Genomic DNA, 13,312 nt, shown 5'->3' with positions numbered 1-13,312 from the left:
GACAAATCATGTGAATCATTCCGCATCGAAGAGCCAGGAAAACATTTACTTTTTTAACTGTTGGAAGTACAGTATGTCACAATGTGTTACATCGCAATCGTCTAGTCTTTATCTTCTCGTGTCACTTTACCCCCTTTGATTTTCTGGGGTTTTTTTAATAAAAGAAATGAAAAAGGAAAAGTGAAAGGGGGCACTTTAATTTCTGAAAGAAAAACCCGGAAGTGGCACGAAAAACAAGGAGAAAATTTGAACTTTTTTTTCTTTTCTTTTCTTGGCAGCCGGTTAACCCCGGAAGTGGTACGAGAAAGTACCTGTTAGGGCCTTCTCTCTCTTTCTCTCTCTCTCTCTCTCTCTCTCTCTCTCTCTCTCTCTTGTCAGCTGATTAAACCCGGAAGTGCACAAGAAATATTTTGTGCGCATACAAAATTATATATGTATATATATATTTTATATATATATATATATATATATATATATATATATATATATATATATATATATATATTATTTTGGGCTTTCATGGAATTCAACAAGAACAATCTGCTTACAGCTCATCACTACCCACAAGACAAATCAGTCAGATGTTTTATGAAATCTTATTTATTGTAACCAGTAGCAAGATTTAGATGGGTCATCTCCGTAGTGGTATCGATGCTTATTCTACATTTATTTATGTATTTTTTTTAGTTTGGATTCATCTGCTTATATCTAAAAACAGGGTGGCCCGTTTACATTCGTGGTCTTCCGCGGGTCCCTGTGAAATAAAGTAAATGAATACATGAAAGTACAGAATATTTGAAACATAAAAATCGACAATGCAAATTATGAAAACATAAAACAGCACTCACATTATAAGGTAAATTGCATTCAGCTGATAGCATAAAACAGAAAGAAAAACCCGGAAGCTGATAGCATAAAACAGCTGAAAGGAAAGAAATCTACACTATTACAGATGTACGAATACTGTAACGTATATGGGGTAGGAAATAAGGCGTTCTTTGTTGAAAGTTTGTTTGTTTCTGGTTTTATTTCCGTCATAAACATACATACAGATTAAAAATACATCATAAGGTATACAAGGAAAATGAAACATACATACATAGTAAATGAACAGTATACGATATATCATTGATGTACGAAAAAGAATAGAATGTATAGGATTAGAGAATGATAATGGCCGGGTAGCCCATAATCAGCTGCACTTTTCTGGTGCCGCTGGTCTTCCATGGGGAACCAGTTATAAAGAGGTAAGACAGAAAAAAATAGAAGAAGGTTACAAAATTATAACATACAAAATTATAATACATGTAGTCTCATGAAATATTGTTTTATATTGCAATATTGTTCAAGATTTCAAGGCAATATAAACTTTCTCGTGGTGTGTAAATACATGTCTTCTGTATCCAAGCAAATACAATGTAGGTGGATTTACATCAGTAAAAGTAACAGATAAACGTTTGTATATTAGTTTGTGTGTAGTCCTTGGTTGTCTGGGATGACTTAATGCAGTCTTTAATATGTGAGCTAACTTAGTACGTGTCATATGAGACTACAGAGGACTCCCGTTACAACGAAGTCCTCGAGACCGGCAGTTTCCTTTCATTATATCGGATTTTTCGTTATAACCGAACAGATAAACAATAAAAAACATCAAGAGTAGATAATTTTGCGGTCTGAATTTTTACTTCGTTGCAACCAGAATTTCGTTATAACTGTCTTCGTTATAACGGGAGTGGATTGTATTCTTTAATTACTTGAGTATTACTGATAATACATTAATGAGTGATCGAATTTGATTTTTAAATGCGCATTTTAGATTTGTTATATTTCACTAGGATTTATCGTACGTGTTCGCATTAGTTTTTACGGTTTTGAAAGTTGTCAGACACACTCCTGAACACGTCATCTTCAAGTTCCTAATTAGGCTAAGTGTCGGCTCACCTGATTTTACTAATTAAAATCACATCATCTCAAAGTCTCTGTTGACGGGTTCATTATTGCTCTACACTCCAATAAAAGCTACAAAAAGGTCTCCAGATAATATTTATTACTGAAACTATAAATACAATTAGCTCATGTATCTTACGTTAATCATGATAAATAACAATGATATTAATAATAATAATAATGATAATAATAATAATGATAATTATAAACAGAGTTTCTAAGCACCTCACAGATAATCAAACCAAAACGTGTACAGTGTATTTATAATCTTACATTATTAAAACATAACTCTAAACTCCACAGTAAATTACATTATTCAATATACTTTAACAATAATCAATGCAAAAATCAGCATACTTACAAGTGTATACACAAAAAGAAGATGGAAACATAACGTACAAAGTCTATATATAGAAAGCCATTATAGTGCCGTGGAATTTGTTGTTGCTCTCTCTCTCTCCTTCTCTCCTTTCTTCCTCTTGAAATGAAAACAAAAAAAAAGAGAGCACCCACATACACACTTCCTGGCTTTCCTTTCTCTCTCCCTCTCTCTCTCTCTCTCTCTCTCTCTCTCTCTCTCTCTCTCTCTCTCTGTATTTTATTGTCTCTGTCTATATTTCCCCACCCTATCTGTTATTTTTTTTCTGTCTTTCGCTCTCTTCTATGTGAAGAGAGCGTTTTCCAATGTTTGCGCTTCGCACCCAGTCGGTAGTAACGCCTGACTACGCCATAAAATAGTGCATGAATCAAGTGGAATTTATATTTGCTGTGTTACTGCCAATTTCGAATAAAATAGCTGGATCAAAGTATGCGATGAAGGTGTCATATCATCGACGCGCCTACATTATTCCGCCTGCTCTGCTACTCCGCCACGACTGGTGTTGTTTTCCGCTGGATAGCGCAGATCTGAAAATTTCGTGGATATGTAGCAAATGGAAGCAGGAAAACATTGACGGTCTGCTCAGGAGTTTTCAAATTACTACAAGTCCAAATTTGGGGGTTTTTATGACTTTGAGATAGAGATCGACAGATTCTGCCACCAATGTGACCCGTTTCATTTTCTCTCGGCAGTCGGAGCGCGTCTCCCTGGTCGTTATTCATATTGAGTGCCAAGTTGGTTTTCGATTTCCTGACGATCTCGTGTTGTACCTGGATATCTTTCAAAAACAGTTTCATGTTTTCAGTATTATTGGTTATAAGCCAAGTTTTCGGTATCAACTTCCGTGTTTCCATCGCTCGTGCTACATGTATAACCCCTCTCTGGTTTGTATCATATAGACGCTTTACGCCGTACCATGGATTGAGGTTGTTGTCAAGAAAAATGAACAAGAGTTGTACAGTTTGAATGCCAACAATCGACTTTGTACCGGCGGATCCGACGAGAGATGTTCCACACATGTGGCAACGTGTCGCCTCCGGGCTCAGTTCGGAAAGATAAGGTCACTGGGGTGAGACGTAGCATAAAATTCTTTCTTCTCTCTTTCATATCCGTATTCAATCCGTCTACTCTCCACTATATCTATAGCCATTCTTGTGTGCAGAATATCTTATTTACCCTTTTCTGACGCTATCGCAATCACGATCATGTTCCTGTCGTAGCCTACATAATTATAGCTTACATACTGTGACCAGGGAGGTCCATGGTTGAGTACCAGGTTCCAGTTGGATTTGTTCCGTAGTACTCCACGTCGTAAAAACGCGTGCATGTTTCCTGAATGTATATTATCTATCTTCAGTAAGAGAAAACTATATTATGTTCATCTCCGTCGTTTCACTCAATCGCTCGTGCTTATTAGTGCGTTTAAGCAAACACAAATTTTTACACACATAAGATATTATGTATGTATCTTATTTACATAAAGTGTGTGCGGGTGTGTGTGTGTGGGGGGGGGGGGGGTGGGAGTTGATAAAACGCATGGGCTGACATGTTCTGAACGATTGAACTCCGGATCGGGTTTATGGAGATTATATCTTGAGGTCTATAAAATGTAGAAAGTAAGCTGGATATGACTCTACCCATGCATTGTACAAGAATGGTACGCGCACCTTTGTGGCAATCATGTTGCATGTTATTTCACTTTCTACTTTCATTCGAAGTCTATAATCATTGTGATTATTTCTCTCGCACAGAATGTAATCAATTTACCATAATATAGGTTTACATTATTTGGACCGCATGTTATCATGTTTCATGTCATAAGATGGTAAACTCTCATCGCCATGTACCCGTCCTTTCTATGGGTATGACAACTGTTGTCATTAACCTGAATCAATATCGGATTGTTAACATGAAGTCTATGCTATGATGCACAGTTTCGAGGCAATGGAATTCGATCCAAAGTCGTTTCGTGATGGGGTTATATTCTGCATTTACGAGAGCCTTTTGTGGTGTTGAGCGGTCTGTACGTTTGTGCTCAAGTTGTCATAGCAACAGCATCCCCTTTTAGGAATCACCTGCCGTCTTCACACTGAGATGGCATCGACAGAAACATGGGGTATGGGGAGCTGCCACGGACCGGAGTGTCGTATAATTTTACATGTATTATCGATAAGAGAGGTGAAAAGGCAGGACGATTTTTTATTTTTTTTTTTTTTGTCCTTGAGCTGGTAGATTTCGACAATGCTACATGATTATGGCACATGCAAGTGGTGTTCAATAATACCTATTGCTCCAGTAAGGTCTGATCATTTACAGGGGGTCCTCTCACGAGCTCGATTTCTCATGAAGTGTTATTATTATGTTAAGCAGCATAAGAAGATGAATTAACATTAACGCCTTTCTTTTACTATGCTATTATATAAGTATATACATAACAGCAACAACAAAAAATGCTAGTAATGAATATAGAATCATTATCATTACAACTATTATTATCATCATTATCATTGTTATCTTTTATTATTATCATAATATCATCATCATTATCAATAAATCGACACTCTGGGATAATGCTTACCCTGACCGAATACTAAATAATATAGTCTTTCAATGCTTGATTTTTTGATTCCCTCAGGCAGACAGTTATCTTCAAAGTCGTTCCGAGTCTAAAGTGTCTTTACATGATTAAGATTTGCTTCGCTTTGCAGTTATAGGTCGGAAACTGGAACTACGTGTATTGCTTGAAGTAGCGCTGACTGCCACGGACAAACCATTTAAGAATGCAAATTCTTAGTTTGAGTGCAATGGTTACTGATATTTCTTTGAAACCTAAACAGAATTGGTGAAAAATGATACAATCATAATACTATAGTAGTGAGTATGTGTATGTGCCCTACTCGGTTTCTTAGCCCAACCTTTAAGAATGTTGCACCAAAATAAAGAAATGCGATTACGCTGTGATCTTATTATCAGCGATAAGATCTTACAAATCTTTCGTGACCACGTGCCTGGGTTTAAAAGCAAAATGCGCAAAGCGGAACTCCAAACAATGCCTTTTGACACTGTTAAACGTGGGTGACACAAAAGGTCCACAAGGACACCATGCAGCGGGTGACGGTGTGTTGTCGATTTTTGTCGACCACGCATTTTGAGTTTGGAGTGATGGCGGCGTTAGGGGTATCCCTGAGTTAATAAAACTGGGGATAATAGGCATAAACACTATTAGTTTAAAACCATATGAGCTTGGTGCCATTATAATCATGTTGATTGTGATTTTGCCCCGTAGGATGTGAAGTCACCGTCTGAGAGATGCACTGAGTGTCAAAAAGTGTCAGCCAAGATCATGGCGGAGAAAGAAGTGCAGGAAACAATCGGAGTTCTGCGGGACAGACTGCGGGTGAGACATCCACTATATTTAATAACCATTATAATTATGACAACTTATCGTCTTGCTGGCATAAAGGGATGGCTCAGTATTGGTTGAGGTGAGGATTTAGCTTTTAACTTTTTGTGAGATGCTTACAAACCACTTTGTAAAATGTTAAAGAGCATACAACTCTATATTGATGAAAATTGGTTATGAAATGGCTGAGATATTAAAAAAAAGTTAAACAAAGCGATACCTAATGAAAGGTGGGTCCCACCTTTTATTATGATCGCTTTGTTTTGGATATCTCAGCCATTTTAAAACTAATTTTCATCTGATAGACTTTGAATTACTCTTATAATATATGCTCTTTCACTTAATTTCATAAGAGGTTTTTCATTATCTCAGAAAATCATCAAAAAAGTTGGAAACCTGAAGCCCCATCTCAACCAAAACTGTACATCTCTTTAACTACGCAGATGATTCGATCTTTCCCTAGCGAATTATGCCAATGTGCATACACGGTGTACCATAATTATAATTCTGTGGATAGCAACACAATCTTTTACACATTCAAGTTTTCTCATAGGCTTCTGAAGTGTTGAGTATACTAAGTGTGCAAAGCATTATCTAAAGGTAGGCCAGGTATACGGAATTGACGATAGTATATGCAGGGCTCGACACTAACGGTGGCCCGGTGGCCCGGGGCCACCAAAAATGAAAGTCGGGCCACCAAATTTCAAAAAAGGGCAAATTTGGTAACCCGCCTCGGGCCACCAAAATTTTTGGAAAAGTATGTCAATAAATTCGTAACTTTTTGCGCCGGAAATTAGCAGTTAAATTTGTTCAAAGGATGGATGAAAAGGAATGAATGAATGCCTGAGAGTGAGTGTTGCAAGTTTGTTGAAGTTTATTTATGAGTAGATATGTCCAATTTCTAATTCTTACTATCATAAATCTTAGATATTTGACTCATTAAAAAAAAGGACTTTTCATGTTTTTTATTGTTTTTTTCGGGACACCAAATTTTTCTCTCGGGCCACCAAAAGTTTGAAATTTAGGATTTTGGTGGCCCCATCGGGCCACCAAACAAAAAAGTTAGTGTCGAGCCATGGTATATGGCACCACATTTAAAAACAATATATTGACAGCTGTAATTTAAAGATGAATATAATAATTATGAGCAACTCTCATACATGCTGTGCTCTTTAAATTTCTTCCTGGACATGGTATTACTCACTACAGTATTTCCACTGACCACAGGAAATAGTCGGGGAGGAATGCACAATTAAATACGTGATCGCCGTTATATATAGTGTGACAAATTTCGTATTGCAAAGTATTGCTTTTGGTCTGACGTATTCATGAATCCAAATCTTCATGCGCAATATTTTCCGGGGAGCGGGGGAGGGGGGGAGGGGGGGGGGGGGGAGGGGGGATTATTAGCCTCTTCTGCGTGAAGATTGTCATATGAATAATAACAAGTGTTTTACTGTGCGATTGATAAGAATACGTACAGATAAAGTAATTGTGCTGAAGGCATCTAGGAACCACACCTCTTTGTCAGTTGTATCACAGAGCTCGGACTGTGGTCAAATTTGCTCACGTTCTCTGTACACAGATTATGCAGATAATGGTTGACGACTGCGCTGCAATGTTTGAGCAGAAGAGGATAAAGAAATGGAAAGCGGCGCGAAGGAAGTCTGGGGAAACAGACTACCATTTGAAATGGACCGTGGTTGCATCAGTAGTCGTGATGTCGGTGTGTTACTTGCTACGTCTTTTTCGGAGTATACAGCCTGAACCCTGCTTACCCAAGGAGGACATCGATGTTGTGCAAACGTGACCACTCGAACTCCCATAATATCTTGACTGTAAAACGTGAACCTGTTGTTGGTAAAAACAAGCGGGATACAAAATACACTGCAGGTATTTTAAATATTAGATAGGTGGCTTTGGTGTAGGATCCTATTTTATACTCTGTACAATCATTCAGCCTGAGCGGCCAAAGTAAGATGTAAAAGGGTATAGGGAAACAAGTCTCCGGACAAGACTGAAATAAACAATATTTAAAAACAGTAATTCGATACTGTCAAAATACTATACGCAGCGTACTCGTATCTTGTTTTAATAATTCAAACTGAAAAAAGAAATATATATATATACAATACGTCCCAAAAAATTACAGAGTTTTTGCATTGATAACACCCAATATGATTAAACTGTCTAAATACTACTTCAGAGTCTTAAAATATAACATCTTAGCTCTATTTTGCAGAAAACCCCATTCAATTTGGTTAAGCAGTCACAGAGAAATGTGGATTGTTGTAAAGTATGCCATGAGTCTGATTCTTCCAAGTTTAGCACTTCGATGCTCTTGTGTGTGAATAAGACAGAATTTGGAGGGAAGAGACTCCAGACATCCTCTACAAAATTCCTCATTTCTCTTTGACCACTAAAGCAAATCGAATGGGGTTTTGCGTAAGATGTGGGCAATGAGTTATAGTTTCATACCCTGAATTTTTTATTTAGATTGATTCTCTATTTTTAAAGATATCATTGCGGAGGGTACCGTTGTAATTTTTTATTATTATTTTTTTTTTTTTGGGGGGGGGGGGCATACGGTATATATAGCTTAATAGTGAATTTGATTTCAGTATATAATGCACGCAAACCACTATGAATCGTGCAAAGAATCTCTAACATTGGTATAGTCAACTTATTTTACACGTTTTTGTATATATCTGTTTGTTTGTGTGTATTATGTGCGTGTGTGTGCATGTTGCGCGATAACTTTTATACATTGATATGTTCTGCCGCTGTACCAATACGAACGTGTGTTTTGTTATTTGCCGACATGTTCATTGATTTTAATTTGTCATTATAGATCGTGTACAGGTTTTTTTTTTCTTTCTTTTTGATTTATCCTATATAGTTACTCAGGTATCCATTTCTTACTGAACACGGCGCTATACAAATAACGCTTAAAAATCATTTTCATATTTAGTTCTTGGTTAAATCTCAGTTTCCTCATGTATCGATATTGAATGACAAGAATACGGAGAAAGAGAGCGAGAGAGAGAGGGAGAGAGCACGATCTTGGGTGCACGTCACGAGTCCGTCACCCACGAGTCATACAGCCTACCAGTCAGACAGCCCACGAATAAAAAAAAGCACACGATATAGACACTAAGTGAACAAGGCCCACGAGTTCGACATAGTGAAATAGGCCCAAGAGCTTTACGATCCACCAGCTCGACAATCGGCGTATAAGGCCTTTTTAAGTCCGACACTACACATACTCAAACAAAGCCCACGAGTCAGACACTAGGGGAAAAAAGGCCCACGAGAAGGACATTGCATCACGGGGCATAATTCACGCAGTGTTGGTCTCGTGGACCTTGTTTGCCTCGTGTCGGACTCGTGGGTTTTATTTACTTGCGGGTATATAGTGTCGAGCTCATGGACTGTAAGACTCATGGGTTGTACGACTAATGGACCATTTTATAACATCAATTTCACAATGTTACTTTGTTTGTGGGCAATATGACCCGTGGGTGTTAGGCTCGTGGGATGGTCCCGAGATTCTTGCATGGATAAAGAATATGTTTGTGTGTTGGTGTATTTTATGGGTTACAGATCTTAATCTGAAGGTTAGGACTCCATTTGTGTTATAGCTATTCCGAAGGTTCCTTATTCCGAAAATGAAATAAGGTTCCTTATTCCCGAGGTTTGTTAATCTGAAAAATGAAATAAGGTTCGTTCGTCCGAAAATTAAATAAGATTCGTATTTTCGAAAATGAAATAAACTTATTCTAGTGACAGAATATGGTGTTGCAATTACACACACACATAAAAAAAAATGGATATCAGGCAACGAATATTGTCAGGGGAGGATATTATCATGCTTGAATTTTTTTTTGGACATAGTATGTGCTGAGTCAAGAATATTGACTTTCATTCTATTTGAACAATTGCTACCAGCTAATGGATTTAGGTATATAGTAATAATAACAGTGATAATAAATGTATAGATGTTGAGATAAATAACATCGATGGCAGTAATGGTGATAATGATTGATGACAACAACAATTAGAATAATTATAACAATTCCATTTATCAATGAAGTTCTAATGCTAATTACAATTATAGTTAGATATATCTACATTGTGATATTTAGATATGTGTTCTGTATTTAATGCAAGAGTTATTATCAGATGTATGACATATAAATGCAGTATGACAGATGAAAATAAATTCACAATGGGGAGGTAGCTATAGATTCATGCATTGTTATTATTTTCTTAAATTGATCATGTTGTTTGAATATTTTCTTAGAATATAACGTATAAGCAAATTGAAATCTGTATGTGTGTGTGCATGTTTATAATTATATATATATATATATATATATATATATATATGTATAATAAATCATATATTTAGGCCTTCATATAAAGTATGTGCGATACATGTATGCGTAGGTATATGATATGTGTGCGTGTGTTGAAGTGAAGGGGAATATAGGTTACAGATAATTTATAGAACCCTTGCAATGATTGAATGTTCCTTTATAGCCTGATGTTTAATCTGAACTGCAACATCAACTTTTTAAGGGAATCAAATTTACCTTTAGCATACATGGGGGATGTCTGAATGTTTATGTTTCTTTCACACACACGCACGCACGCACACATACATACATATACACACACACACACACACACACACACACACACACACACACACACACACACACACACACACACAAAACATGCAAAAGCCAATATGTGCATTGTACACTCGGCGAGCTCGCCTATCTCCTTGCGCACCCCTTTAGAACCTTAAGATTCTGTAAAATGATGGCCAGTTGTTCCCTGGAAAGTATAGCAATATTACTCGACAACTTTCTAAATTATGCAAACTAGATCAAAGCATGTTTATTTTTGTCTATTGTAGTTCATGTTTATTTGAAAGCCTATTAAGTCTTTAACAAGACACTTGTGTGTCACAGAAATAATTCTGACATACTTTTGTTGACTCTTGACCTCTTTCAAATTACGAAATATGAATTCATAGATACATATTATGAAAACAATGAAAACAGTAAAGCATAAAACTGCTAAAGCTGACGGGCGGTTTCGGGCGGCGACGGTTCAGTTACTAATGGGATAAACGCACACAGACATAAACGCACATAGACAGTGGAATATACAAGAAAAAACAAATATTTGTGCCCTCATTATTCTTGATACGTGTACAACTGGATAATGTGCAATGTCTCCTTTAAGGACTCTGAATTAACCCAGATGTATACCGAGTGGGGATGAGGGTTCCCTTTTCCTAGCGACCATGAAGATGTTGAAAACTTGATACGGTTTAATGCAGTCAGGTCAACGGTTAACAGTTTGAGACTACCACCGCCAGCAGATTTACAAGCAGAGCGGTAGAATCGCGCCATCTATTGACGAGCAGCCACAGAATGGCCTCCTGCTTGAATCTCTGTATAAGCTGTTACTTTCGCGTACAGATATTTTCGCCGATGAGGTCTCGGACATTTTCGCGAAATGTTGTTTTCGCGAATGGAAAGTTTGGCTACTAGTATTGTAAGTGAACTATTAGCCTGGCGCATAGCGACATTTTCGCGTGTTGTTAAATTCGCGAAAATAACGGCTTTTACTGAGAGTCCGTCGCATGCTGGGTAGTCGTGGCTAGGGTTACCGTGTGTGCTTCTCACGCATGCTTGGCTTTCGATCACTTCACTATCATAAACATACGGTATGACCTTGGGCTATATCATACAATGAGGTTACGTTACCACAGCTCAATGAAATGAAAATAAAGACATTTTAATCAGGGACAATAATCTCTCTTCCTCGATTCTAGTCTGGTTTGTTTGACACATGTTTCTAACTTAACAGGCCCGTCAATCAATTTTCCCTTTTTTATCAAGCAGAAAATGGAATTTTCCAGAAATAGACCTACACCTTCAATGAAGTTGACCTTATTATTATAAATCTTATCATACTACCACTACTACTACTACTACTACTACTACTACTACTACTACTACTACTATACTGTTGTTGTTTTTTCAACAAAATCAAAATTTCATTTCTCGACAGAGCATAACATAGTTACTTGTTCAATCCCAAGGGGAACAACAATCATGTACAGTGTGAATGGTTCGTGAGCATTGTTGGGTCAATGTTCAGCTCCCCCCCCCCCCCACACACACACACACAAACACACACACACACACACACACACACACACACACACACACACACACACACACATACACACACACACACACACACACACACACACACACACTCCGGTTCCGCGGACTCTGTCTTCATTGATTTCCTTTTTCTTTTCTTTTTTGATTAAATAACAAAGAACACTTTGATGCATATCTTTTATCAATACAATTATGGTTGCGGCAAGTATATCATTCTGTTAAAAACACGAAAATCTGTGCAATTTCATGGTTTACTCGTCTCATATCCGATTTTGTTGAAATTTCTGTCATTCTGCTTAACTGATTCACTTCACCCTAATCATTAAACTCAACTTTAACACTGCTGGAGCAGAATGTGCCTTTTCATCCGTTTTCTTGTTATTTTCGTTAAAAGCAACAACAGTTAGGAGGGCAACTTGTAGGATGAGTGCTGAGTTAACAAACAACGATTAAAATCTTTTTGTTATTGTACGACCATTTTATGGTGGTGTATGTTGAGTATCCTAAGCCCAGTGATATTATTATGTGATGCTTTGTTTACTTTCGTCCGAGCCCGCATGATTGGTTCTTTATGTCAACACTGTCTTGAGTTAGCGCCCTTGCGTGCATGCTATCAATAATATTCTGTAAATAAATATAAATATCGAGACATCGCACACTATGCACACATTCAATTCAACCACTTATTACTTATAGGTCATGTGCCACTTCAGTTCGCTGCAATCAGAACAAATATCGTATTATCGAATGCTGATGCTCTGTCAAGCTTTAAACGAGGAAAAGATGAATTGCTAATTCTCATCAAAGTATATATGATAAGGAAAGCAATAACGTCATCAGGTTGAAATGTGTAGCGACACACATTGCATAATTATGAAATGTCTATTCTTAATCTCTAGCCATCATACATTACTATAAACCTTTTCCGTTGTAGTTGCAATGGACTTTCAAAGCACACCAATGGATCAAATCTTCATGAATTGAGAAAGAATAATATAATAGCTCGAATGCATCGTGTAATTGATGCTTTTTTATTCACCTGCAATTAAATCAAATCAATAATGTCAGAAATTTATGTTTAACACACAATAGTCTTCAGAAATGTCTTGTTTCATTTGCCTAGGGCCATCATCATTATATCAGAAGATCCTTACATCGCTTCACTGTTTACTAATTCCCCTAAAGAGAGATGAGATAAAGATACACAGACGAACAGACAGGCAGACAGACAGACAGACAGAAGAGGAGGGGGAGGGACTCCTCGAAAGTTCAGTGCCAAACAAAGTGAATTCGAAGTGTGGCCAGAAACCTTCTTCGCAAAGAATGGTATAGTTATTTGTTAATTTATTGCTTTCTGATTTATAAAGACAGCCA

This window comes from Diadema antillarum, unplaced genomic scaffold (assembly GCF_040938485.1).
Source record: "Diadema antillarum isolate AM-2024a unplaced genomic scaffold, OU_Dant_1.0 seq00001279_RagTag, whole genome shotgun sequence".
NCBI lineage: Eukaryota > Metazoa > Echinodermata > Echinoidea > Diadematoida > Diadematidae > Diadema > Diadema antillarum.
Note: the sequence above shows the minus strand (reverse complement) of the source record.